The sequence below is a fragment of the Crinia signifera genome, chromosome 6 (genome assembly GCF_055691185.1).
Source record: "Crinia signifera chromosome 6, ASM5569118v1, whole genome shotgun sequence".
Taxonomy (NCBI): Eukaryota; Metazoa; Chordata; class Amphibia; order Anura; family Myobatrachidae; genus Crinia; species Crinia signifera.
The window spans coordinates 238792682-238800170 of NC_139222.1; positions in this window are offsets into that span (position 1 = coordinate 238792682).

Sequence of the window (7489 nt, forward strand, 5' to 3'; positions counted from 1 at the left end):
TACCCATAGCAACATCCCATGTGAAAAAGATCATCTTAGTAAATTTGGTATGTGTGTATTATTACGGCGCCAGCCTACGCTACATTGTCAGCATAGCCCAACGGCAGCCTAGCGTAGTCAGCGTAGTGACCCCGCGGCAGCCCTGCGTAGCCAGCGCAGTGTCCCCATCAGGCAGCGTAGTCACCATATTGTCCCCACGAGTTGCAGCTCTGTCCCCGGTGTCCCTGGCAAGCCTAGCGAGCGCCTCTCACACAGCGCCGGTAACCGCCAGATCCCCTGCGCTGATGGACGCTGGCAGAGAGGCGATCATGCTGGCACTGCCTGAGACGCTCGAGCGTCTCATACACTTGTGCGTCTCAGTAATTCTTGCGGCAAGGTACGGCAACCCTGCCCGTGTCCGCTTCAGGGAGATGGTCAGGGTTAGGGGTAAGGACGCATTTGCCGGTGCTCCATGTTACATACTGGCAAATGCCTCCATTTCAAACCCCCACTATTCACTTCAGCCTGAAGTGTGGCAAGCGCAGTGGTACGCGCTCTCCCAACCTGTTCATACCCCCACTATCCACGTCACCGTGGAGTTGTTATGTGTGGCGAGCGCAGTGAGCCTGAAGCGTGGCGAGGGGATGCGGAATACACGTCAAGTAATACGCGTCCCCTCGCAGGGCTCACTGTGCTCGCCACGATTCAGGATTCGGGCTAGTTTTACGCATCCCCTAGCTGGGCTAGCTGTGCTCACCACGCTTCGGGCTCGGTGACTTCCTGCGCTCACCACACTTGGACTCCACGCCGTCGTTGGTAAGTGGGGGTATGAACAGGTCGAGAGGACGCGTACTGTATCTGCTCACCATGCTGCGGGCTGGTGTGGATAGTGGGGGTGTTTCAAGTCGTGACACAATGCAGACTGACTACGCTAACTGCGTAACGCTGACTGATTATGCTAACTATGCAAGCTCCGGCTAGCCATGAACGTACTGACTACGCTGACTACATGCTAACTGCGTAACTCTGACTGACTGCGCTAACTACATAAGCTCCGGCTAGCCGCAAACGTACTGACTACACTGACAACGGAACACGATGCTGATACTGACAGGGACGCTGACTATGCTAACTAAGCTGGTCGCGGGACACTACGCTGATTACTTAACGGGCACTGTGATAATACACAAGTACCGTAAATTTCCCCTATTTTATGCAAAAGGATTGCATATATATCAATATCATATGTGAGTCTTCTGCCTGGCACCTGCCGGTTGAGTTGGCGGGGTATTGCTTGGGAGGTACCGCGTGCGATACCTCACCTTAGTGGATGGCCGCCTTTACACTACTGAGCTATTATGTACAGTCATGCTAAATTCATTAATGGTAACATCATTCATTTCATAACTTTCTAATGGAGTTATTGTATTTTGCTAAAATAAACCTGATATTCCCACCAACTACAGTATTACACTATAGAAAGTATAAGACATTCCACTAGATGGCAGTACAGCATAACATTTAGCATTGCGGTGCAGCTACAGTATGCTGCAGATTTCTGTGTGCAAGACACTCTTGCTTGTTAATAATTCACTTATGTACAGTATTTATTTTGTAACTTAACAACAATGCAGCACTTCAGTATTAAGCACCACAAGCTCTGTGTAAGTGCTTCGAAATAGATGATCTCCAATCAGAGGCGTAACTAGAAGTTTGAGGGCCCCATAGCAGAATTTTGGAAAGGGCCCCCCTACCGCTGTTACTACAGTGCCTCTTATGGGGGGGGGGGGGGGTGTGAAAAAGGAAACGAGAGACAAAGAGGGCGTCAGGGGAAAAACAGATAAAAACTGAGTGAGGAGCAAGAGGAAGAGAGAGAAAGAAATGGGTGGTCAGGGGCATCATGGAAAAAGAGAGTGTGTTAGGGCATGACAGTGTGTCAGTGAGAGACAGACAGACAATGGATGGGGAGGGCTTGGCTGATGAGGGGTCAAGTATGCACTGACAGTGTGCCATATGGGGGCATAGATGGGGTGACTGACGGATAGACGGACAAAACACCATTTGGTGGGACAAAGACAGACATATGGACAGGCATGACCCCTATAATGGGGCATAGATGGAAAGACAGATGGGGGGGCAGGCATAAATGGATGATGGGGCACAGAAAGATGGAAGGAAGTGGGGCATAGATGAATGGATAGAGCAGCATACTGTATGAGGGCAAAGACTGAAAGATGGGTGTGGGGGGCATATAGAAGGATATGGGGGGACAGGTGGACAACAGTTATATTCAGATGGATCACCTTATGGGAAGACAAACTGACAGACAGATGGGGAGGCATAGAGAGGGACAGGGCACCATAATGGGGGTACAGATGGATGGGGGAGCAATATAGACAGATGGGAATGCAGGGGTGTGACAGACTAAAGTGCGTGTGTGTGTGTTTGTGGTGATGAGTGGTGGGATGGGGTTTGCTTACCATCACTGGGTCTGTTGTCTTTAGGTAGGCTCCGGACAGCGGCACCTCCTCCCTCCCATCCACAGAGCACCTGCAGGGCAGGGTTTGGGCAGCAGCAGCGTCCTCCGTCCATAGAGCAGAGCGGATCCAGGGCAGAATCCATTGCCGGCCAGCAGCAGCACCTCCTCCCTCCCCTCCATGGAGCACCTGCAGGGCAGGGTCAGAGCAGCAGCAGCGTCCGTCCTCCCTCCAATTCAGGATCCGTTGCCAGCCAGCAGCAGCACCTCCTCCTTCCCCTCCACGGAGCACCTGCATGGTCAGGGCAGCAGCAGCGTCCTCCCTCCATGGAGTAGAGCGGATCCAGGGCAGGATCCGTTGCAGGCCAGCAGCAGCACCTCCTCCCTCCACTCTATGGTGTGTCTCCAGGGCAGGGTCCGGTCAGCAGCAACAGCGGCACCTCCATGGAGCGTCTTCAGGGCAGGTTCTAGAGACTCCGGCCACCCACAGCAGCACCTGCTTCCTCCCTGCGGCAGCTCCTCCCTCCCCTCCGCGTTCACTATAGTCGACCTTTGGAGCAGCCGCAGCAGCAATGTGCATCGCCTGCCTACCTCCCTCCCGCTCAGGTCAAAAAATGCCCAGAACCTGCACACAGTGGCACTATTTTGTGAAGAAATAAATGTAAAAGAGTGCAGGGGATTGCCTGCTTGGTACTCGGGCCCCCCAAAGGCCCCGGGCCCCATAGCAGCTGCATCCCCTGCACCCACTATAGTTACGCCACTGTCTCCAATCCAGAGATCAAATTATTGGTGGAAATGCACATCACAACAGAAGTGTATAACATTAGCTCAATCCTTGCTACCACATGGTACACAAATGTTGTTAGCAAATACCAATTTGGAATGGTAAAACCGTGTGGGTTGTCTGGTGGGTGTGGTTATAACTAGCTAATTAAACCTTTAAAAAAATTCCTTATTCAAAAACTAGGACAAGAAGTGTATCAAAATTGTTGGGCAAGTCATATCTTTTACTGTCCCATATGTGATTTTGCACTACACCAGTTCTGGAAACTACACAACTCTGGCTACACAACTACAGGTGATGTAGTGTTGAACGCACTCTGGTTTTGCGCTATGGCTGAAGAATCTGAACCAGGGCGAAAATGGACTTTTGTTGCATAGTCTATATATAATATTGTATGCTATGCAGTGATGTCCATTTGTGGAGATATACACTAAAGTAGGTCTACAATTAACACCTATTACAAGACAGGCAGGGCTGCCATCAGGAATTTTGAAGCCCGGTACTCATTTCCAGTCTGGGCCCCGGGTCCGCCTCTCCTCACTTGACTTACCGTAACCCGTCTCCTGCTCCCCCATCTCCTCTTCCGCTGAGCTGCAGCCTGGAGGTCCAGGAGCGCAGATTTCTTCAACTCAGGATGCCGCCGGGCAAGTAAAATACGGCACTGGCTGTTGAGCCAATCTGAGCTTGCATACCTGGAGCTGCTCTGATTGGCTGCCAGTACGCAAGCTCTGATTGGCTCAAAAGCCGGTGCAGCATTTTAATTGGGCGCCGGTGTCCTGGTTTGAATAAGCCTGTGCTCCGGGACATGCTTTGTTCAGTACACTGAGCGCAGCGGAGGCAGTCTAGGGGGTTGCGGCCTCTCCAAAGAGCAGGTAGGCTGCCTTAGGCCACCTACCCCCCAGTGGCGTGCGGTGGGGTGAGGCAGGTGAGGCACAGACTTTCCTGTGATACTAGGGTAAAGTATGTAAAAAATACAAAGAATATTTTAAAAAATCCTTATTTTTATTATTCTAATCATTTTTATAGTCAAAACTGGGGAATAAAAAAATCTATGGCAGGTGAGGCAGTGCCTCACCTGTCTACCTTTTTTGCACATCTCTTATCAAAACTCAGCAAATCTCCTGCAGTCTATACTGCTGCACATGTGTATAATGCCGACATGTACACCATGGCTCATATATTGTGTTAATATCTGGCTCTGGTACTTGCCAGGGACTCTTGAGCCAGTTACCTCACCGCACATCCCTTCTACCCCCTACCCTAGACTACCAGGTGTTTGAGCATTAGACCCGTAGGCATAATCAGGTCCTCTCATCCTAAGGGGCACTGTAGTTGGGCCCCCTTGGCCCTGGCTAAATCGGGCCCTCCAGGCCCTTGGGTAAATTGTAAGGCACTCCTGGCCCATAGAGCCTAGTAGGTTGGGTGCTAGGCCCGTGGTCTTTATCAGGGCACCAAGCCCAAGGCCTATGTATTCGGGCACTAAGCCCATGAGTTTATAGTCAGGTGATACATAGGCATTAGGCCTGGGTGAAGTTAGGAGTCTCCTCCTTTGGTGACTTATTTATTTATTTGCGCTTTACAATGTGACGTAGAGAGTTAGGCCCAAGTCACCCTTCTACCATTGTAAGGGGGGCACTAAGCTCAGGTTACCGAGCCGCAATTAGATCATCCTGAGCACTAGGCTCAGGGAGTGTTGAATTTCCCATGTGTAATTGGGGTAAGAGGTGCACAGGCTGTGCGTTCTTGTGGGGTGATGTTATAGTGGATGTTGTTGTTCCTGTGCAGGGCATAGTTTGTTTTAGGTAATTTTGAAGGTTTTGTGTTGTTAAAGTAGTTGCGTGTCACACTAGGTAGAGTTAGGCCCTGCACATGGTGTTGCCTTTGGTCTCCTTACATGGACCTGTACATGGAGAACCAGAGGAAGTACTAGACTGAGGATGATGAGTGTCATCTCTGTCAGTCTGTCTCTGTGTGTTTTTCTCTTTCTATCCCTCTGCTAGGCAGAATGTGGACCTTGCACCCTATTGCAAGGTATGGTTTTTTGCTTAAGGTGCACAAATGCAGAGAGGTGTTAATTTGGGCTCTGAAGCCAAAAGTGCAGAGGATGACCTTCATGTAGGCCCAAAACTCTGTTCTGTAGGACGCATCGGTCTACGCTAAGGAAGGGAAGTACTCACCTCCTCTCCTTCCTCCTAGGTGATCGTGTCCAGGTGTTGGAGAGTTACCAAGACCGAGGTTCATCATGGCCTGAAGGTGAGAAGTTTTGGTTCCAGGTAAGTGGTCAAGCTACACCAGCACGGCAGCAGGCACTGCACCGACCCCCTCACACACTCCAGTTTCCAAACACAGTCCAAAACATAATGATAGGTTAAGGCTGCATAATATGACTGACACTACATAAAGAAACAATAGTACAATGTTCTGTTATAGAACAAAATACCTGGAGAGACACTTTTTGAAGCTATAATGTTTCTAACATTTGCTTAAGTTGATAACAGCTAAAGGTCTCCCATTGCTGTATCTCCTCATCTATCAGAGGTATTTATAGAAAGGTTAGAATAATATACCACAGTATAAATGTTAGGGAAATATTACAAAAACAAGAAATAATGTTGATTATAGGATAATATTTCGTATAAACAAAAAATGAAGTAACCCAGACTCGACACTGCCAGTTATACAGTGTTTCTGGAAAAGTAAATACTGTATCAACCTTTCCAAATGAAATAATGTTGTTGTTTCCAGAATGTGCCTAAAATATATCTGAGTTTTGCTTATACTATTTAGTGCTAAACATACAGTATGGATCCTATACCCCCCCCCCCCCCCACCATGATGAGATAAGAAACTACAACAAGTGCTCAGTACTAGCCCTCTACACAAGACTTAAAATATAGAGGTATTCTGTTGCACCGCTTATTTACACCTCAATGCTTTTTCATTTTTTGGGGGACTGTCCCGCTGTCCCACCTGAAGTTCCAACCAGTGTTCCATGGTGGTGGGCAGCTGGTAATCCCCTTGTCACTCCCTTGATCTTGCAGATCCCTCAGAAACTTTTTGAAATCTGTAGCCTATAGGCTACTATGGCTAATGCCACCTTAAGACGGCTCCCGGGGCCGAAGTCTGGAATGCATTTTATTCCTGAAGTTGGTAAATTCTGCAAGAATTTGTGGTTATTTTCTCAATATTTGTTTTATTTGCTATGTATCCCTGTAGATACATTTGGGGGATTGCCCCCAATAATAGTTGTTTTCCATGGGATATCTCACAATTATTAATCGAAAAATAGGCCCCACGGTATACAGTAGTTGGGGAAACTACACAGCACAATAGTTTGATTTTTGTAGTGGATGGGAGTATGTGTAGGATGAAGCCATGGCATTCGGAGAAAGTGTGCTATTGTAGTGAGCCTTAGCAGTACAAGATTTTCTCAAACATTTTCAGCATACCTCACTGCATACCAACGTGCCCCCTCCACATATTCTCCCCAGCATCATATCTTCTCTGTACAACAACACGACCATTGCCTGCACAGGAAACTGAGTCTGACCAACCCAGGTGCAGTAGAGATTGTTTGGCTAAGCCGGCAGTCAATGGGTCAATGGTCACTTGTTTTGAGTGATACTACTACTCAGCTAAGCCATATCATACCATGGCATATGGCAGAGGGATGTAAATAATGGGTACTCCTTAAAAACGATCTTTTTGGTAAACATTTGGTGGGTTTTCTTCCATGGCTTCTTCCACACTTAAGTTCTTCAATCTCAGTACATGACATTCTCTGTGTAATGGCCATTCTGCAGGTTTGGGATAGACCAATTAGGTGGATAGACTTGTCACCTTACACGTCCCACTTAGCTTTATGAGTGCAAACATGCACACCTTGACTGCAGTAGGGATTTACAGATTCTTCCATATCTCATATGATTTAGCGCCTCAAAACTAAGCAGAGCTGCGTGTGAAACGTTTATTGCTGACCAAATTCTATTTTAAACATCTACAAAAGTCAACTTTTACAGCAGTTCTGCAAAGTAACAACATGCCCCCCATCTCCATACCAGTACAATCCACTTCTGCAAAGTACCAACATGCCTTTCTCCCGCACCTCAACATGCCCCCCATCTGCATACCAGTATACTCCACTTCTGCAAAGAAACAAATGCCTCCCTCCTGCAAATCAACATGCTCCATCTGCATACCAGTACACTCCACTTCTGCAAAGTACCAACATGCCTTCCTACCGCACCTCA